Source organism: Halichoerus grypus, chromosome 4 (genome assembly GCF_964656455.1).
Source record: "Halichoerus grypus chromosome 4, mHalGry1.hap1.1, whole genome shotgun sequence".
NCBI classification, from domain to species: domain Eukaryota; kingdom Metazoa; phylum Chordata; class Mammalia; order Carnivora; family Phocidae; genus Halichoerus; species Halichoerus grypus.
Window position 1 is genome coordinate 76364575 of NC_135715.1, and position 22806 is coordinate 76387380.

At 40.3% G+C, this 22806-nt stretch overlaps 1 protein-coding gene across 3 annotated transcripts in view; it reads right to left on the reverse strand.

Annotated features, from left to right (window-relative positions):
* The window catches only part of SGCG (sarcoglycan gamma), a 127307-nt gene that overhangs the window by 85645 nt on the left and 18856 nt on the right, over positions 1–22806 (reverse strand). The window contains exon 1 of one of the 3 annotated variants that reach the window (XM_036074310.2): positions 19368–19474. The exons of the other annotated variants lie outside the window; for them this stretch is intronic. The gene's annotated coding sequence lies outside the window, so the exon portion shown is untranslated. Of the gene's footprint in view, positions 1–19367; positions 19475–22806 lie in introns of those variants that run through there. 3 annotated transcript variants of the gene reach the window in all.

A 22806-nucleotide genomic window follows, 5' to 3' on the forward strand; every position in this document is an offset into this window, starting at 1 on the left:
TCAGAGTGTTGTTGCTATTCTTTTCTTCGATCTCCTATTGAGTTTGTAGGTGTTCAGAATGGTTTGATCCCTATCCAGCTGAATTCCTGGGACCAGATGAAATTTAGGTCTCCTACTCCTCCGCCATCTTGCTCCACCCCTGGTCTAACACTCTTCTTAAACAATGACTGTGGATGAGGAGCTAATTCCAAAGGGGATCCATGCTAAGTAGATAGAAATAAAACTGTTGTCTTTACTGTTAAAGCATTTTCAGAAAAGACCTATTAGAAAGAGGACTAGTAATATATAAATATGAGATCTCTAGGATTTTATTACTGAAAGAATATTAACAAAGACAAACTATGTAAGACTAGAAAAACAGTCCATGACTCCTGGGGATAGCAATTCTGCTTTTACCACCATATGCCCTGGCAGACAGCAGAAACTCACAAATATTTACAGCCCCGGCTCCATTTCTCCACTCCTCCTTCCAGCAAAACTCCTTGAGTGGGTTGACTCTACCCACTGTCTCTCTATCTATGCGTCTTCCTTCTCTCTAGAAGTCAATTCCAGACAGGCTTTCACACCTACCACCCACTGAACTTGCTTTTGCAAGCTCCCCAGTGACCTCCATGTTGCTAAGCAAAGTGTGCATTCACATGACATAGGGTCAGCACATGCCAAATAGTCATTGCCTCCACTTCCACTAGGTTTCCAGAAACGCTACTTGCAATGGCGATTGCTTCTTATTCTCATTTGCTGCTTCCTCCTCATCTCCCAGCCTCAGACTCAGCCCTTAGACTACTTCTCTTCATTTGCATTTACCCCCAGTTGTGGATGCATCTTTTTTTTTTTTTTTAAGATTTATTTATTTACTTTAGGGAGAGAAAGAGATGGAGGGAGGGACAGAGAGACAGAGAGAACACAAGTGCGGGTAGGGGCAGACGGAGAGAAGCTCAGTGGGGAGCCTGACTTAGGGTTCAATCTCACCACCCATGAGATCATGACCTGAGCTGAAACCAACAGCTGGACGCTTAACTGACTGAGCCACCCAGGTGCCCCTTGAATGCATCTTTAAGATGAAGACTCCCCAGTTCTTAGCACAGACTCACCTTGAACTCAAGATTCCTATACCCAACTAGAAATCTCAAACTTCACATGTCCCAACCAAAACTGACCTCATCTTCCCAACCTGCTCCTTGTAAAATTTTCCCCATCCCACTAACTGGGGAAGAGGAAACTGGGGAAAGTGGTCTGTCTAGTTTATGAGTTACCCCACTTTTTAAAAAAGATTTCATTTATTTTAGAGACAGAAAGAGAGAGAGTGCATGGTGGGAATGGGCAGAGGGACAGGGAGAGAGAAGCTCAAGCAGACTCCAGCACTGAGTGTAGAGCCTGATGCAGGGCTGGATCCCATGACCCTGAAATCATGACCTGAGCCAAAACCAAGAGTTGGATGCTTAACCAACCGAGCCACCCAGGTGCTCCAAGAGTTATCCCACTTTTGTGCACCTATTTTGCTAACTGCCTAAGAGGCTGGATCCCATTTCCTCAGCTGAACATACTGACTCCAGGCTCACTTTCAGAAGCTAATGACCTGTTTTCTTGTCCTTCCCGATTTGAGCGCTACTTACAATTACTTCTGCTCCCACATCTGGTTTTTTCCCCCCAGTTTATTTCTTACTCTACCATGTTTTATGATTGCCCACATTAAGTATTTTGGTTAACCTGCTATTGCTATTTCTCAGTGTTGATTACGTTGCATAAAACAAGGATTTTACTCTAGACAGGTATGATTTAAATGACTAGGTGGAACACTCAATTTAAATTTTTTTCTAAAAAATCAATTTTGTTAATAAGTTATTAGCTTATAGTCCTCATAGTTCATGGTGTCTTTCATTTTTATTTGATACTGTGTATTATGTTTCTGCTAGAAGAGACTTTCAGAGGCTATCTGGTTCTGATAGCTTCCTTCAGATATTTATTATTATCAGCATTGGGAAGGATACCAATTCTTCAGCACTTTGACATCAGACAACAGCAAAGCAGCATTCGTGCTGGCAAGAAATTGTGCTGGAACAATGCAGAGTACTTTGCAATCTATTTATAAGCCCTTTACCAAAAAATTAATGAAATAATGCTTTATCTTAGAACTTAAAATCTGTATTCCAAGATAAAGAATTTTGAGTTTTACTATATGCTGAATAAAAATTACCTTTAGAGACCCCTTTATTTTTAAAAATAATTTATGTTATTGGGGCACCTGGGTGGCTCAGTCAGTTAAGCGTCTGCCTTTGGCTCAAGTCATGATCCTGGGGCCCTGGGATAGAGCCCCACATTGGGCTCATTGCTCTGCAGGGAACCTGCTTCTCTCTCTTACTCTGCCTGCTGCTCCCCCTGCTTGTGCTGTCTCTCTCTCTGTCAAATAAATAAATAAAATAAACTTTCTTTAAAAAAATAATTTATGTTATCATTAAAAATTTATACTTCTTTCCCTGTTAACCATCTCTCAAAGTTGTTGGTGGTGCACTTAATTTTGGTTGGTTTTAAATGCTTCTCTCAAATATAGTTATCAAAATTTTAATAGGGATTCAGACATGAAGTATAATACATTTTTGCATGAATACCAGTTTTTATATGCTTTGAATTCATGGTTCCCTATTTATTATTAAAATAAAACCACCTTATGGATAAGAATTCTGTCTTCTATATTCTTTGATTCTTGTCATGGGATATAATATAGTGAATTGAGCACTGTGTCTACTAAATAGATGTTGTTAAGTGACATTCTTAATTTCAAGGGTCATTTATGGACATGCCTAATTTGGATAGGCTATTGCCAGGAGTTTGAGACATAGAAATCATAAATACATAGATGATGTTGAAAAGGAGCCAAAATGATTTTTTTTCTAAAAGTAGATTTGAAAACAACTAAACAGACCCTTTAGAAATGAGAAATTCAGTTCTATTTTAAAATTCAAAAATGAGTTATATAGCTTGAAGTTTTCAGACATATAAAGTCTATATCTTATATTTATCCAACAGATATGTAAGAAGATAAATCTTAGAAAACATGACAGTGTGGTAAAGATACGGGAAATGTGAAGGGAAATCTGAAGGAAGAGATGGTCTAAATGTGTCCCACTGGAGCTCCAGGGGAGTAACAGGAGAAAATATAGGAAAGACAATGATTAAAGGGTAACTGTGAAGAATTTTCTCTAATTGAAGATAAATTAGGCTGAAAACAGATACTGACTCCTGAGCTGGATAAATTAATTGAAATGTATTAAATAATTCTGAATCCAGAGAACATCAAAAACAAAGAAGCCTCATGACAAGTATGGGTCCCAGGTTCAACCTTGTAAACGTGGTCATGCTGCAAAATTAATTAACTCATCCCAGTGAGGGCCTCTATATAGGAGAGTCTGGCAGAGAGTTCAAATCCATCCTTTTTCCAGCTAGCACTTCTTGGTAGGGCACCTGTTGGGAATGATCCTGAGCCCTCGGGCCTGCACAGTGATTCCAAGAAGGAAGGGAAGGAGGAAGGAGCAGTGATTCCAAGAATCTCCCAGTTAAACCAGTCTTGGAAGAGTAATCTAGATTATTGGTGATAAGGGCCCCATTTACTGGTGTTGCTTATTCCCAGCCCAACACACATAACACCACCCATCCTTTTACCCCAAAGGAGATGAAAACTTCAGCTACCCCTCAACAATGAGGCAGGAGCAGAGGACAGTCACCATCCACCATTTATGTTATATCTAAACTCCCATAATTATAGGCACATTATGGTGGGGTATTGCTGTAACACTACACATATAAAATTATATTCACGAGGAGGCTGTAGAAATGCTAGACTTGTATGCATCTAACAAACATCCTGATAATCCTACCTTCATGTATATCTATTTATCTGTATACATGAAATAAAAACTAAATAAGTTCAAAAAATAATGAAGCAAGCCATTATCATAGTGGAAGATTTTAGCATACGTCTATTGATAGATCAAGCCCTCTAAAATGAGTGGCGTTATATGAAACTTGGACAATACAATTGAAATGTGTTTAAACGGACATATAGAGAGCCCAACTGGGAAGTGCTTATGCTTTACAAGCATACATGTAACAGTTGCAAAATCTGATAACCTACTAGTTCACAAGGAAGTATGAAGAAATGCCACTGGAGTTGTTTCATACAAATTCTTTGCTCTGTTGATAATATAGTAAAATTATAAGTGCATTACACAATGATGGGTAAAACAAAAACCAAAGTCTTTGAAATACGTTAAGAGGACTGGGATTGAGGCTTGATGATCACACTCACTCAGACACACACAGATGATTCAGATTATGTTTTCCTGCCATAACCACAAGGCAAGGGGTGGAGGAGGTCCAATGGGCACAGCTACCCAGCCATCTTCTTTTCTCCCAGGGAGATTCATCTGAGTGTTAGGGATAGAGCTCTGCTTTGAGTTAGGTCCTGCCAGGCCACAGGGCAGGCTGACTGCGGGCTTTCCAAACCTCTAATATCACCCATCATGTCAATCGAAAAACTGCAGGAAAATTATTTTTGACAGTCTCAAAACTGCCTTTCATATCATAGAATGTAGCTCTGATGTCCAAGCAGTATAATTTCTTATTACGCAGCAGGTGCTATCATGTTATATCATCCATTAAAATGACAAGGCAACTCACAAGAGTAGTCAACTGCAAGAGTATATATGGCCAGTAGGAGTTATGTGCACATAACAGGCAATTGCTGAGTATGCACTGGACAAATGGATGTATAGAGAGTGGGACTTACTGGATAAAAAGCATAGTTTTGTGCTTCAGTATGAAAAATGAGATCATGACAAAAGGACAAATAGAGAAAGGAGAATAGAGTCTAAAACAAGCCCCCACACAGAGGTGATAAATGAATAAATGGAAAGTGAGAAATAAGAGCTATCCAGTATATATGGACCACTCTTCCAGGGAAGGAGGAAGTTAGTGTGCTTATCAGTTAAAGGGGACTAGGTCATGCTAGCACTGCGAACCATGGGACGGAAAAGTTCTCCCTCCATTTGCTTTCAGACTTCCAAAAGATAGCTAATTCCTATGTTAATTAGCTAATTCTCACTATTTCCAGCCTCCCTGTTTGCATCATAACTCACATCACTCTGACTAGGTGCAAACATTTAGGAAAACAAAGAGTAATGGGGAGGAGTCTGCCCCAAGAAAAATTCAATGGCTCATAATAAATTGGGGAAAACATTTGTCTTAAAGATAAGGCAAGGTTGATACCTTTAAAAATACAAATAATCCAGTAACACTTGAGCAAAGCCATGCACTTACACCAAGGAAACATAAATGACCAATAATACCCACAGTAAAAAGTTCAGCTTCACTGTAAACCAACGGAATGCAGATAAACACAAGTGCTGGAGCAGTTTGCAAAGACTAAGGGAGATTTAAAAAGTGATTAGTAGCCAATATCGGCAAAGTGTTTGAAAAACGAACATGGTACCCCTCTGCTGGTGAGCTTGAAAGTGAACGTAATCCTTCTAGACAGGTACTTGGCACTATGTACCAAGGACCTCAAACACAGTAATTTCAATTCTGGAAACTTAGTCCAAGAAAGAAACAATTAGGAACTAAAATGAAGATGTATGTTTCAGGATTATGTATTGTAGCATTATCTATCATGGTGAAAAACTAGACACTAAATAAATGATGAAGCATAATGAATTCATTGGATTCTTACAGTATGACAGAATTAACTGCTTGGAAGCAAAACAATATCCTAGGGAAATGCTAATGATAGAGTGTCAAATGAAAAAGAAATACATATTAAAATGTACATGCATAGAAAAAAGTAAAATTTAAAAATTGTTAATAATAATTTCCCCCATACTCTACTTTTTTCATTGAAAATTGCATTTCCCAAATATTTTTCTCTATTTTTTCAGATTTACAGAATTTTTACAAATCTATCTTTTGATATATATATTCTTTTGATAATACTAAAGTTAGTAATAAATTTACCATACTCATCCCAACTATGACTACAACATAACTTGAAGAATAGATCTGCTTTATATTTTAGTCAAGCTGCTCAGCATTGGACACCTAAATACAGCAAAGTACGTGGATTATAATGATCAATTTCATCCAAAGTCACAATCATTTATGCCCATATTCCCATATTATAAATACACACACACACAAACACACACAGATTAGAAACGTCATCAGATTGTTCTCTCTTCTTTACAATAGGATTGACTTTTAAAATAAAATGGCAAACTCTGCCATTTAAAAAAAAATTCTTTACAAAATACACCAAACCAAGAGAATAAATGCTCTTCAAGTAGCTAAGAGACCTAAATGGGGAAGAAACTTATTTAAATGAACGAATGACTCTAAGGAAAAAGAAAACCTCAAACCCACGGTCATACAAATGTTAGGTAATAAAACTGGCTTCAAATGTCATTTTGTTTCATAGTTCCGATGTAGGCTTATTTTAAAACAGTGTGAGGTTTATAAAGGTGGGCAATTCAAACATACTTTTCTTAGTGTTTTGTTCTTGTTTTTATTAAATAAACTCAGAAATTGGAGACTTTTACAGTGTCATTATATAGTATTTGCCTAAGGAGTAATATTAACATCCAGAAATTGAAGTTGGCAGAGATCAGACATAGAATAGTGATTAAGCAAGAACAGTACTCATGTCAATTAGAAGTGTGCGCATTCAAGTATCATTACAAAGACTGCCACATTTGGAGACCTGGTTTCTTAACCGGAACCAGGTGTTATTTGATACCAAATATGCTCCCCTTCTTGGCATGGTTTATACCTACCATTTACCTCTGATTTAGTGCATGTACATCAAGTGCAGAGAGACAAATTAGTAGTTAGCTGCAGCAAGAGCTAAGGAAATGTTAACAAAATGCTATACCGTGGAGCTGCTGGAAGCCCAAAAGCGACCCCGTCTCCCTGTTGAAGGTCACTCAGTGGCCTCCTGCTGCACTTCATACTAAGCTCCACTCCACTGGTGCATCCAGCCTTCCCAGTTCCATCTCATCCCACTCTGTCCTTCTCAACACTGGTTTCCTTCCATCTCTGAAACAGACTAAGCTCTTTCTATTTCATAGCCTTTGTACATGTTCTTCCTTCTGACCGACAATTTGGTCCGTACCACGTGGCAGCCACTTCTGTCTTAGCTTAAAGGGTCTTTTGTGAGCACCCCCACTTCTGTGTATCTTGTGTCCTGTCCTAATTTACAACTGAGTCCTGGTTATTTCTTTCATGGTATTTCTCAGGGTGGATAAGGATACCTTTATTTGTTTACTTTGTATTGTCTATTCCTCTTTGGACTCTTACCTCCATGAGGGCAGGAAGGATACTTTGTTCACTGTCATGTATCCAGCACCTAGAGTAGTACCTGCCAAGGAGCAGGTACTCCATTATATGTAACTGTTGCAGGCAGGGAGGCCAAATAAAATGTATTCTCATCTATAATGTATTTGTGGAATAGATTTCCACGTCTAGGTAACAGCATTATGATTGCAAATGTAAGCCATTCCCTCTTTATCCAGACATCCTATTATCTCTCTTACCCATTCTTTAACTGAGATCCTACCAATGTCAACAGAAATTCTGTGAATAGCTAGGAAAAGAACTGGAACATATCAAACAGAAGGGGGAAATGATGGATTTACACATCATTATTTTCCAGACCCTTTCATTGGCATAATGAGATGACGGATGCATATGTCATAATTCATAGGCTGACACTTCCCTCATTTCACATCTCAGCAATCCTGCATATGACTTCATTTGCTAGCATCAATGTTAATCATAAGCACTCTTTGTGTCTGAACAGTGCATTTCAAGGGTCAAGATCATATAAAGTTCTACCCTGATAAGATAAATGAGTTGGATTTGGGAGGAAGATTAGTAATCAAAAAGCACTGTTCCTCAAATAATACAATATATGTTAAAAAAAAAAAAAGAAGAAGAAGATAGCAGGAGGGGAAAAATGAAGGGGGGGAAATTGGAGGGGGAGATGAACCATGAGAGACGATGGACTCTGAAAAACAAACTGAGGGTTCTAGAGGGGAGGAGGGTGGGAGAATGGGTTAGCCTGGTGATGGGTATTAAAGAGGGCACGTTCTGCATGGAGCACTGGGTGTTATACACAAACAATGAATCATGGAACACTACATCAAAAACTAATGATGTAATGTATGGTGATTAACATAATAAAAAATAAAAAAAAGCACTGCTTCTACTTTTGCTTTTCAACTATAGAATCTTAAGTATATCCCTTTTGCTTTCATATAAACCAGACTGAGTTCTAAAAACATGCCTTACTTAGTTCTAGGACAGAAACTTCGTGATGATCAATTCTGTCAACTGGTCAATTCACCTGGCCCAGCAGGCTTATGCTCACAGCAGAGACTCCTGATCACCTTAGTCTCAGGACACGTTCTGACTTCTGGTGGAGTATGTTTGAAGAGCTTTCTGAGAGGGGTTTGGGGCTTTGTCACCTGGTTCTGTCTGTGAGATGCAGCCCACAGACCCACATGTCTTTCTAACCTCTGCACCTGCTCCCTGGAAATTGGAGTTCCCCCTACTGTTTTATCTTCTCTTCCTTCTTCACAGTGGCATTTCTTCCCCAAATTCTACTCCAATCTGTGACCCCACTAAAGCTCTGGGGAAATCATGGACAAGATTTACTTGGAGACTCTTAGTTCCTTACAATTAAGACTCCTGAAAGTGGAGGAGAAGGGTATGATATTATTTGATTGTGGCTTATCTCCTTGTCTTTAAAATATTTACTTCTTTGATTTTGATGGTCCAAAACGAACACGAGGATTTATTTTTTGATTTAATATGTAGTCTTTTAGGAAACAATATATGGTTATCTTTTCTTCCCGCCAGTTCTTGTTGTTCAATTTGTGTTTTGTCAAATCACTCAGAAACTACCGACAAATATGTGGACTATTTCATTGCATAGCATTTTCCTAATGTTATATCAACACCAAAGGATCACCAAACATAGAGTTTAATTATGCAGTTTTTCAAAAAGTTTTTTTTTTTAACATAGAAAGTGTTCACTGGGCTGTTTATTGGCGTCTTAACTTATACATGCTTTCCTAATATCATGGGTAATATAATAGTTTCCTTCGAAGTCCCCTAATGCTTACAATTGAGATTCCCAGAGTTCTTATGGATCACCTAATGCCTGGACCCACTGGCGTCTTTCTCACAACAGGTGGAATGTAAGGCTTACTGGTGAATTACAGGTATTTGATGTCATGAGAATTATAAGTTTCATAAATGTTATTATGCCTCTGATTACTATCATTATTCCAAACACACCATTTTAATACCTTTGGACACCTAACATTCACAATCAATCCAGTTAACCTTATAACATTTACTCTGATATATCCCCATATATATATATATATATATATTTTTAAAGATTTATTTATTTATTTATTTGACAGAGAGAGACACAGTGAGAGAGGGAACACAAGCAGGGGGAGTGGGAGAGGGAGAAGCAGGCTTCCCGCGGAGCAGGGAGCCCGATGCGGGGCTCGATCCCAGGACCCCGGGATCACGACCTGAGCTGAAGGCAGACGCTTAACGACTGAGCCACCCAGGTGCCCCTATCCCCATATATATTTATAAATCTTACATATGTAGAGGCCTTTATTTCCCTGAAATTTGCCAGCATAGCTCCAAAGGGAAAATGCACCGTTCCTAGAAAAATGATTAGCACACAGTGTTATACTTGCTGTTATTATACACTAAGTACAAAATTCATGGTCTTTTGACTTTAAAGTCAGATCACACTAGTATTTTGAAGAATACGTATTTATAGAATGTGATGGTGCCACACCTTGACAAGGTTCTGGAAACTATTATTATAGATACAACCCATAATATGGAATATGGTTGTATAGATGCAACCCATATCAGAAAAGCTCTATATTATTAATAGAATCAATCAAAACTCAAATACCTATTTATTAAAATTATTATATGAATGACTCATTTATGTATTTTCCATGAAATATTTATGATTTTGTTCCTTTAAAATGTTTTGATAACAGAATATGATTTAATCGAAGTAATCACCAAAATAATAATGACCTTTAATTTGTCTGTATTGAGAGTAAAGGGATAATTAGTCGAAGTTAGCCCCTATTTAAGGTGGAATTATCCTGGCAGTTCTGTGGTAGCTTTAACTTAATCCTCTACTTATGAACCCAAGCAAATTAATCTGAAACGCAAGTTGTTCTCTCCTGTCTCCAGTTTCCTAGCTTACTCAACATCCAAACAATATTGCATTCATGTTCCCATATCATTTGTCCCATATCCACAAGGGCAGGATTTTTTCCCCCCTTTATGAGTTCTTTGCCAGTCTCACTGCCTAGAACACTGCCAATATCTGATGATTGAATGGATGAATATAATACAAAGATTAATTCTCCATTAAATGCTAGTTTTAAATTGTTCTACTGGATTACACTTTGGTCATACCTATAAAAGTAAAACAAGTAGAGAAAGAAAATTATTTTCTAAGAATTCATGCCCAAATCAGATAATCATAAAAACAGAAAACCTGAAGATTACTCTAGCAGATGCTGTAATGTGCCATGCAGACCTCGCCTCATCACCAAGAAACTCATTGTCCCAGCCACCAGGACGGCTTCCTGCTCACAGCACACACCTGAGTCCCTGCCCTGGGACTGTCTTTGGCTGATGAGGGCGGACTCACCCGAAGCGTTGCCCCTCGCAGGGCAGCTAAGGACTGGTCAGTCTAGGGGCATGAGGGCTTGGCCCCTGCCTTTGAAGATTCATGTCTTCTCTGAAGGGTCAGTCTGACTCCAGAGAGCACCTCCACCCCTCGTCTCTCCCCAGCCAGTCCTGTGGGATCACAGAGGTTTCTGTTTTTACTACATCACAGTTGAGCTTCTTCCTCTGCCCATTCCTGCTTCCCCCACTCCCATAGAGCTATTCTTCCTAAAAGCACTTCCTAATGAACTTCCTCTATGCAAATCTCAGTCTCCTGTCCCTGTCCCCGAATCCCTGTCAAAACACAGGTAGCAGAGTTGGTGGCCAGAACTAGTCTGGGGAAGCAAATCTAAAATGGTATTTTGGAGCTGGATCACCTGTCAATCACTGGCAACCAGGACCCTGTTTCTGGCAGTTCGTGGAATACTGGCTATACCAGGGCACACAGTGGTGGCATCACTGTTAAAACTGCCCCTGGTGCTGAACGGGATGGAACATCAGTGGGAGGAAACTTACTAGCAGGTGCAATGCATAAGGGATTGGAGGGTTTCAGACAAGTCAATCATCATAAGGACCATGGAATTGATGCTCTTCTTCAAGGCACTGGAGAAAGACAATGAGAGACTGAGGTGGTGCCAGGCGAACTGTAAAAATCAGAGGACCTCTCTGGCAGCTGATGAAGAGACTCCCACTTCCTGTAACTGAAGGGTAGAGTGAGCAGAGGATCCAGCCTTCCTAAGAGTCGAGGAGCACCAAAGAATGAATTCTCAACCTGGGCAAGGCTGCTCTGTCAGAACCAGGGCCCCAGCAGGGTGGGAGTGGAGCTGTGAGACTTGGAATGAGACATCTGGACCAATACACTTAAGAACCTGGAAACTCCAGGTGCCCCTGGAATGTCTGGGTCTGCAGAGTGGCCCATCCCTCCCTCCCACTTGAAGATGATGTGACAACCTGCCACCCGCCTGTTCTCTCCTGGCCAGCTGACCACATAGTTGGGATTAAATCACCACATAACCAGGTAGGGAAAGACAGGACCTGATAAGGGAACAAAGGGACTATATCCAAAGGGCCAGAAGTCCCTACCCAGCAGGTGTCAGCAAGTGACAGCGTAACTGGAACTGAGTCCCGGGGGGATGGATCAAGGAAGATACAAAGTGGGCAAGGAAAAACATTTGGTATTAGAGCACCCTGCAATGATACAGAATTTAACACCATGGTCTTGGAAGATGGCATTAATACACTGCTAGGTTGGCTCTCAAAAGCTTGGAGAAAATAATGGCTTATATAATGAAAGACAAAGCCAGACATGCCAGACTAGTTGTTGAAGAGGATGAAGATAGATGGGCAACCACCAAGAGAGTTCTCTCCATCTATGCAACAAGAGACATCAAGGATGGATGATCAGGAGGCTGAGGGCCACTAACCCCTATAAAAATCACAACTCTTTGCTCAAGTTTCATACCGTGAAGCCCTTAACTGAAGAGAGGCCTGATCCCCAGGAGGAGGCACCAGCAACACCAGAACAAGTGTACACAACAAGGACTCAGCCAGCCCTGCTCCAACAAATCCCAAGGCCATGCAATTGAGGAAAGGCTAAGCCTGTGGAAGAATCACAATGCAGACCTCTAGCGTTTTGGAATAAGGCCATGCAATCTGTGGCAGAGAATTATATGCCGTCTGAAAAACATTTCTCTAAATACTACTGGGCCTTCGTGCAAATAAGGCACTTGACCATGAGACACCAAGTGGCCATGTGGCCAGCATTTCCCATCATGACCTGAGTTTTGTTAGACTGACACCAAGGCATAACAAGGTCAGGAGCCAGCAGCAATCTCCTGAAAGTTAGAACTTCCTCCTAGAAAGTTAGGGCCAGGCAGAGGGCACAAGTAGGTTACTTACACAGGTGACTCATAGTTCCATGTCACTCACCACCTCTCCCCTATCTCAGTCCTCTGGTCATTGAGGGGTGTCCCTCATGACCAGCCTACAGAGGAGGAAAAAGGCCAAACTTGGTTTCAGGGTGGGTTGGCTCAATATATTGATGCAAGCCACAAAAGGCCTGCTGTGGACCACAGCCCAGTCAAGGTGCTGAGAGGAAATCTTCCCAAAGCACAAAGCTTCAGGTGCGTCTGCTCATCCACTTTTTGTGGAAACAGAAATTGGCTGAGGTTGGAATATATACAATCTCATTGATGGAGCTGAATGGCTTGGCTGGTTCATCAGAACCTGGAAGGGGAAGTCTGGAAGAGGGAGGACAATGAGATCTGGGAAAGAGCTTGTGGGTGGACCTCCAGAGTACAAAGGGCAAAGGCTTTTGTTTCACACATTAACATCCTCCAGACTGTCCACTGTGCAAAAGGCACCAAATAACCAGAATGACTCTGCCAGCCGACACCAGCCAGCTCATCATCACCCACACCAGTGCTCCCATAGTGGCCATAGTGGCTGGGATAGAGGCCATGCATGGGCCCAACGAGGGCTCCCTCTCAGCAAGGCTGATCTAGCCACTGCCACTACTGAGTGTCTAAACTGCCAACAACAGACACCAATGCTGAACTTGAATTTAGCACCATCCCTTGACATGCCCAAGCAGCCACTCAATGGCAAGACAATTATATTTTTGTGACTGGAACTGACACCTAGGCTGGGTATGGGCTTTTCTTGTCTACATGGCTGTGGCCAGCATCATCATCTGAGGACTTACAAATGTTGGATCCATTGGTATGGGACTTTCCATGACATTTCAATAAATCAAATCATCCACTTCACAGCAAAGGCACTGGCACTTGACTGTGGGTCTACTGTTCTCATCACCGATTCTATGTCCCAGAAGCTACTGGCTTGAGGAGGGTGTGTGACAGCATTTTGAGGTTGCTGTTGAGGCCCCAGCTTGGAGATTCCTTGTGAGGGTGGGTAATGCTTCAGGATGGAGTCTGTATAGCCCTTATTAACAACTACTGTGGCACTGCATCCTCAATAGGTAGAACACATCTACCAATGGTGAGAGTCAGAGTGGTCATTCTTACCATCACTTTTAATGACCTGGGTGGGAAATCTGTACCTCCCATCCCCAAAACTATAGGCTCTGTGGATCTAGAAGTCTGTTCCCAGTGGGAAATGCTTCTACCAGGGAGTGCAACGTGAATCCCATTAATCTTCAAGCTACCATCCATTCACTTCATCTCTTCACATCAAGACAGTAGTTACAAGGAAAGGATGCACCATTCCTGGCTGGGAAGAATGTCTGTCACCCAGAAGGTCCGATGGAGCATTTCTTGGTATTCCTTGACCATTTTGATAGTAAATGGACAAGTGCTCAGACAAAGGTTGATAAAGAAGGGCATGATGACCAATGGCTCAGACCCCTCAGAGCTGAACGTCAGGCTCATCACACCAGGTTGGCTACGTAGACCGACAAAGGTATTAGGTGGGAACAAATGGGTGCTTGGGGGTGGGGGTGGGAGGAGAGACAGTGAGTATCAGTTGCCATCCAGAGACCAGCTGCAGCCACGGAGCCTGTAGTTCTTCCCAATGATGTTCCTTCAGTGGTTTCCTCAGGGCAAGAGATTGATTAGACTCTTGGGTGGAGGGCGGGCTATTCCCAAATTAGGTACATGAAGTAATCTGAGTGAGGCCAGGGTGAACAACAGTGGTGTGACACCCTGGTCACACCAGAACCAAGGCCCTCATTCTTCCAGTTGCCAGGAGTGAGAATGGATGATGAGAATTACTTTTGATGGCACTGAGCCGCCCCACCTACAGTATGTCCCACATCCACTGTTTGATCACAGCAAGGGTGCAAAAGGCCCAGGCCCCGTCCTCAATTCCAGGACAACTCTGAGGGCCATCCCAGCTCTGTCACAACTACCTTGCCATTCAATCGTCCAGCCCAATTTGACTGCCTTCGGTTTCCTACACGTGTTTTTACTGAAGATGTTCTCGCATGAAGTGACACACAAATCTCCAGCTCAGAGTGTTTCCTGGGGAAGCCCATCTAAACAACTGCTGTTGGAAAGATTGGGATTTTAACAAGTGAACAGTCAGATACGCCCACGGATTTCTCAGTAGAACATTGCTCAACTTTATCTAACTGAGGTCAGGTTCCCTGAGTAGAACCTGAGGTGAGGATTCTCATACAAGTGACTTATTAAGGGAATGTTCTCTGAGAGGCACAGGTCAGGCAATGAGAGAAGCTGATTAGGGAGGGAGAAGAAGTTAGACACACAGATGTGGGTTGAGATGTGGGCAATGCCCCAGAGAAACATGCAAACCCTTACTAGGCATTTAATAGCCAGTTCCTATGCCAGCCCTGTGAGGGGCAGGGGGACCTCAGTCCATCCTAGTATAGACATGAATCTTTTTTTTTTAATTATGTTATGTTAATCACCATACATTACATCATTAGTTTTTGATGTAGTGTTCCATGATTCATTGTTTGCATATAATACCCAGTGCTCCATGCAGAACGTGCCCTCCTTAATACCCATCACCAGGCTAACCCATCCCCCCACCCCCCTCCCCTCTAGAACCCTCAGTTTGTTTTTCAGAGTCCATAGTCTCTTAGACATGACTCTTAAGTTTAACATTATTTACAAAGGAAGCCAGAGTTCAGAATATTCTTAAAGTTACACATGAAAGCTGCATTTAACCAAACAGAATAAAAGAGCCCTCATCTATGTCATTAGTCTTTGGAGTTCTATAACCGAACTGAAAATTTCAGGCAAAGCAGCTCTATAACCCCTTCCTCTCAAAACCTCAGTTTGCCTAGTCCCTAAAAATAGCATTTAACTAAATGCGAACTCTGAGAAATAACCATACAAAATTAAGGACAAATTTTAAGAAAAAATAGTTACTTAAATATATCAACCAAGAGGAGATTCTTTTTAGTTACAAGTCTCCATATGAAAGATTTAGGGCAAAAAGGAATTCTTGAGGTAGACCTAATTAAGGTTCTTATCAAATGTGGTGTATATGCAATTTTCCAATTCCTTTGACAGTTCATTAAGAAGTTTCAGAGAACTTCAAGGTCATGATTCACTTCTATCTTTGTAGACACCTTTCTTCAGTATTGAAATGTGAGGATTTAAAGTGATATTCAAATGTGGGCCAGTACAGGGACAGCAGACTTCTATATTTTACCAAGATTAACATTTTAGAATATTTTATATATAATTTTCATTAAGATCTAAAATGTTTTATGAAAGGAAAATGTTCATAGGAAACCCAGTCAGTTGAGTTTTTTTCCTTCAGAACTACTAAAGGCACCAAGGATTTCCAGTAAATTAATGAAAGTATCAGGGAGAGTTTTTTATTTGTGTTCTGGAAGGTGCATTTCCTCCTCAGCAGCCCTGAGTGCATGAGAATATTCCCTACTGGAATAACAGCTTCAGTCTGGTATCTTCTATAGAGGGCTCATGGTGCCTTGCTGGGGGTCCAGGAGAAGCAGTTAGAAATCCTGATACTCACCATTCTGAGGTTCCTCTCTGACCTCCCTGTCAGTGGGGGTGAGAGTAAGAGATTATGTATTTCCTCATTGGTGGTGATGATGAGGAGGCGTGGGGGCGGGAGGATGAGGAGAGCTACTGTTTACCAAGAAGTCAGACACCTACATGTTTTGTATGAGCTGAATTTGATACTCATTATAACATCAGGAGGTAGAAACTGATTATTCCTAGTTTTACAAATGAGGAAACTGAGGCTGAGGGTAGTTAAGCAATTCACACAAACAAGGTCATACAACTGGAAAGTGGCACTCTGACTCCACAGCCTGCATCTGTAGTCACTGCCTTGCCATTGATACTATGCTTTTCCGGGACCTTTCGCAAGTGAAACCAATCGGGAATGTGCAAAAGAGAGTTAAAATGGTCACAAAGGTGAGGCTAGGTTTCAAGATACCCATCTCTACAGCAATGGCTTCTTCCTGCTGCTTCTCCCTTCATTCCTCAGTCCTCAGCGAAGCTGTCTCTGGACTTTCCATAACTCCTCCCTCTCCCTCCCCCACGCCCCCAATCCATTTTCCATGGCAACCAGAGTAAGTGTCCCAAAGAATAAATCTGTCCCCACTGCTTTTCTGTTGTAAATGCTCAAAGGCACCCCACGGCTTTAGGAGGAAGCACACATCCTTTGGGCATAAACAAACTCTCCTGCCATCCCCAGCTCCTTTTTCAGCAATGGTGTGCTGCACACCGGTCATACCCACGTCAAGCAGACTTCGATATTTTGAGGGATTTTGAGAGAAGTCTTGAGACTTTTGTAAATCCACTAATTACTAAATACTCCTATATCAATTTTCCCAAAGATTTTGCTAGGGCATAATCAGATATAAAATCGAAAATGAAGTTAGTTGCAGTCTGAAATGGCAAGTCCAGTGGATGAGGAAAACCACAACACTCATGGGGACAGCATGGAAATATCTGGCCTCTTTGTAGGTCCAGAGAAGCACAAAGCTAGGCGGATGCTCTTTGTGGGGGATGTGGGAGAAAGGGGAGGGAAGGACAGAGGGGTAGAGGCAGGTTCTGAAGAATGGGCAAGTAGCAAAATCATCTTTGGGATTGTAGTGTTTTCCCTCCTGTGAGGAAACCATACCAATGGTGGGCTTAGCCCTTAGCCGGGCTGGGCTCATTTGAAAAGAAGCAAGGGTCTGTGAGAAGCCAAGCAGAAGAGGGAGCAAAGGGAGAACCACAGGTCCTACACAATATGCAAAATTAAACTAAATGGACACCTGTTCATAATTTACAATTACTATTTGATTTTCATAGTCAACAGCAATGCAATAACTAGAAAGTGTGCATTTTAAAGGACAATATGGAGCCATTTTATTTTCAGCATTTTAATTGTGTAGGGGAGGAAACATTTTTCCTTCCACCCTTTAAGGTCTTCCAGGTGGTTTAAGAATTAAATTGACATGAGACAGATTAACAGAGAAAACAAAACAAAGCCCAAGGTTTACTACATGCACACGGAGGCCCAATAATGAGGTGAAGACCTAAAGAAACATCCCAGGGCGCCTGGGTAGCTCAGTCAGTTAAGTTGTCTGCTCCCAGGGTCCTGGGATCGAGCCCCGCTTCTGGCTCCCTGCTCAGCGGAGAGCCTGCTTCTCCCTCTGCCACTCCCCCTGCTTGTGCTCTCTCTCTCTCTGTGTCAAATGAATAAATAAAATCTTTAAGAAAAATAAAGAAACAACCCAGGCAGGCAGTTTTTATACTTTTTAGAGAAAGGGACCATAAGTCTGTGAGGAATTGACAGGACAAAGAAAACTTAACTTTGGGAGCTTCCATTAGTAAGGAATTCTAAACAGAATTTGGGCTGGGGGAGTAAATTAGTAAAACGTAACAAGGGTTGTTTATATAGACTTCTTGGCTCTCAATTCCCCACCTCTGGTGATAAGGAGGTCTCCTTATCTCCTGCTACAAGGAGGGCACCTTTCACACGGGAGACTGATTTTTTGCTTTCAGGAGACAAATGCAGGGGAGTGGGGGGTCAGATTGTTTTTTCACTGGCTGTTTCTTAAGTGACTCTTACATTTTGGGGTGGCCTGCCCTTGGCACATGCAACCGCAAGCTTAGCCATCCTCTTCTGGAAACTTGGATTTGTCAGTCCTTGGAATTTGACATTTAAATATGCTGAAATACTACTTTTCATTTGGCTTTGAAAGAAAACCTTAAATTCTAGAACCTATAAAACTAACACCAACTTGAACCATTAGCCTTGAAACTCTGAGTGTGCCTCTTTGTACTTATTTCTACAAAATGTTTCCAAGAAACTAAGTAACAGCTAAACAGTACATTTTGTACTAGTGAGTTACTCCATCCTGCTGGCGAATCTTCCAGCCAGTTGAGTTCTATTTTCCCTTATTATCTTTTTCTGAGCCTCCCTTTAAACTTGTTTTCCCATTGCTCCATATTAGGAAATACAAGGAAAGCGCTGACAACTTTAGTAGGCCTAAGCGTTGGCACATGTTTACCTTGTACTCTATATTGACTTTTTGATACAGATTTTGAGCAACACTTTGTTTTCCAGATTTTAGGAGAGAACTATTCTTTCCTTTTTTACTTCAAAAATAGGGGGAAGCCAAAGTTGGTACTTTGCTCTTTTTTTGCTTATTCCCAATTTATCAAACGACTGGGACTCTTGCTCTCATTAATTTCAATCTATTTTTTAATGTCTGTAACAGAGCTATGGACAAAATGTAACGCAAATGTAGTACAACCACAAAAGTTTAAGAGTAGAATTAGAAACAGGTAATCTTAAAGATTATATTTTATCTAGATTAACTATCGTGTACAATGTAATGCCTGATAACAGAGAAATGCTATCATGGAATTCTACAAATTAAAAACATTAGAAATACAAATTGTGTGAAAAATACATAGCATGTTAGTAGTCAGAGTAAAAGAGTGGAAATAAGAAGTTATACTAAATTTTATTGATACTTATATATAATCATTTTGAGAGAAATGTATTCAACATTTTAAACGGAATTTATTAACTATTATGTCACCTACGAAGAGAACAAAAACCAAGAAATCTTGTACCTGTTTGGTTTTTAAGCTGTACATTGTAATGATCTAAAATCCAAGTTAAAACTGATGACTTACCTTAGATGTGTTAAAAAGCCCCCTGGGAAGTGGCTACAACCAGCTCCAGCCCTATCAGACACACAGTGTTTCAAACTTTCCCCTTACTTGAAGAATGAGTGAAGGATTTGGGGCTTCAGGCTTCAGGGACTATGCAAAAGGCTCTCACGTGTTTGGCCTTGTCTCATGTTTCATCCCCTCGTATTAGCAACAGGCATATCTAATTTTACTCAGTGACATAAACAGCTCATACCACACTTAAAATTGTTTGGGCACCAATTCCAGGACACAGCTCTAAGTGGGCCAAAAAAAAAAATATTCTTACAAAACCAACATTTAAATCCTGAATCATGATAGTCTTATGTAATTATAACTTTCTAAAATAAACTTTACCTTAGGTGAATAGCAAAAACCAGACTAGTTTCCAGTAGAATTTAATGTTGACAAAATCTCTTGGCAATCATTTCAAATTAACATGCAACATTTATAAGTTATGACTTTATTAGTATTAAATGTATACTATTCTCATTCACGTAAAATGCACGTTATCATATAATAGTCACTCCTTAAAAATCACTTTTTTTAAGCCTCTTTTTAAGTGAAAAACTTTAATATTTGAGAAGAAAACCTTAGGGAATGATCATCCTAATAAAGAGAAGGTAAATAAATTCTGCCCGTTAAAATTACGACAGTTCTTTTCCAGTAAACTAAATTTATATTATGTTTAACAAAGGATGTGAATGTAACAATGCAGTCTTGATGTTTTATTTTTATTCATTTTCATAAGATGTAAAGTAAAGAAGTATCAAGCTTTTTAAATAATCTTTTATTTTGCATTATTTTTATATATAGCCTGGTAAGCAGCATGAATTAACAGATTAAATTATATATTTGAAATTTGTATTTTAGCACTTAACCTTGAATAGGAGAAGCAGTGCAATGATAATCCACATGCTTAATATTTATTTTCTTTTCTTCTCAGGAGACCTTTTCTCTTACTCTACTTATTCATAACTCTAACCTCTTTTGACATTTGATGCTTCTCATACCAACAGCTGCAGGCCTTAAATTAAAAGCTGATATAGCTTCAACTAATCACACATTTATTTATAAGACTTTAAAAAATCTTTCATGAACTCTCTGCACATTACAATTTTCTCTGACACAGCAATTTAGACATAAAATTACAGCACAACACAACTATCTCATATATATATATATACATATATGTATATACACATATAAAATACTTAACAATGATGATATGAGATGTATGTTTGTATCAGTTTGTGTCTGAAAAGTCAAACTCTGAAACTCCTAACTCAATATTCTGGTTGAAATGTCACACATTTAAAGGTTACATATTGAGGGACCTTTTCATCAATCAGTAAATTGGTTTTATAACAATAAACTTTTCAATGTTTTGTGGACTGCTTTGTAAAAATGTTACTCAAGTTATGGATTTGATCTCCATTCACATCTACAGATTCATTTAATACTACCAACTTTTCAGTCCTTCAGGAGGAGGGCTTAGAGAAAAACATCTTTCATTTTATAGAATAGTTGAAATTATTAAAACAAGATCTTCAAAGTTTTTAATGTAAGGTTAGCTTCAGCTTATAACTCACATATACACATCTCAGTGTATATGTTTTCAGTGGAATCATAACATTTTAAAGCTATAAGAGGCCTTAAAGGAAACAACGTAGTCAAACAGTCCACTGGATGTAAAATAGCTCGCTCAAGGTTACAGAGCTGGTTTGGGCATGGCAAACAAACAGAAACAGTTCTCTATTCCTACAGAGAACAAACTGGTGGTCACCAGAAGGGGGATGGGTGAAATAGGTACAGGGGATTAAGAAGTACAAGCTTCCAGTCATAAATAAGTCATGGAGATGAAAAGTACAGCGTAGGGAATATAATCAGTACTATCGTAATAATGTATAGCGACAGATGGTGACCACACTTCTCTCGGTGAACACTGTGTAATATATACAACTGTTGAATCACTATGTTGTACACCTAAAACTAATGTAACATTGTGTGTCAACCGTACTTCAATTCAAAAAAGGAAGAAGAAAGTCCTTAGCTCGTATGTCTTACATAACTATAGGATCCTTCTGGGATTCACCCTTATCCTTCCCCCTATAGTCAGTTAGCAATCCTGCCCTCCTACCTCGCTTCTGCCTGGGGCAGACAGTCCTGCTGTCTAAGACACTGGGTTAGAGAGACCACTTTTAGATCTAGTGAAAACAAGGAATTTCTTGTAGAGATATGGTTCGTTTTGAAATGGGAGGTAAGTTTGCCTGAGGAGGGAGGATATAGGGGATGATGGGGGATGAGACAGTTCAAAGTTTGAAAAGAAGAGAGAAGTTGTGAAGAGCTGGGCAGTAAATTTACTAGTGAATATACTAGACAGTGTTTGGACCCAGCTGAAGTTGATCAATATACAGCGTTCCTATTTTTAATAGTTCCTGTGACTTTGGATACTAACTGTAGATGTGAGCTCCTATGACTAAATCCCCCCACACCACCTCACTCTTTCCTCCCAGACTAAACTCATCATCTCCCAAACCTGCTCTTTTGTTCATCCTTCCTTTCTCAGTTTTGTTCATCCTTCCTTTCTCAGTTTCTGACGCCATCCTCCACAAAGTTACCGCTGACTGATTTGGGAACCTCCCTCACTAACCAGCCGGCCAGTCACTAAGCCGCAGTATCTCCTCCCTCTGCCTGCTCCCTTCTCTCCGGGGGTTCCCTGTCTGACTGGGGGGCTCACCAGCAGGTGTCTCCTCGTGCTCAGTACCTGTTGGCCTGCTTCCGGGTTCTGCTTCCAGGTTCTGCCACATTCCATTTTAGACTCCTGGGATTGCCAGAGAAACGCCGAGAACAGCTCATTCTCTCCTCATCACTCCCCAGCCTCAAGACCTTCAATGAGCCTTCAGGATGGGGACCACGTTCTAGACAGGGCACACACACCTTTATGACTGGGCCGTGTCTGTCTCCCCTGTCCCCATCCTTTAGGTTCGGTAAGAAACTACATGCCATTGGGTGTCTGGCTAAATATGACTAGAGTTACCTCCCATCCTTTTCTTTCTAATGACTATTTAACTTTTTAAAGTCTGTTCATATGTCATTATCAGCTTTCTATATGTATTTATAAACTTATAGTTATTTGTATTTACATTGCCATCATTGCTTTATATACATATTCTCTCTACTAAACTATCAACTCCTTGCTCAGCACCTGAGCCCTCAATTAACTGAACCCTGAATAGTTACACCAAACTCAATGTTTTTTATGATATCAATTCCATAGCACACCGTAACAAAAAAAAAAAAAAAAAAAGAAAAGAAAAAGAGCTAATACATGATCAGGATGACATTGTAAGACTTTTCCAGAAGAGGTCAGTATAACAGTAATAAAAGTATTCGCTTTCAGGGCAAATGAAATGTGAAATCA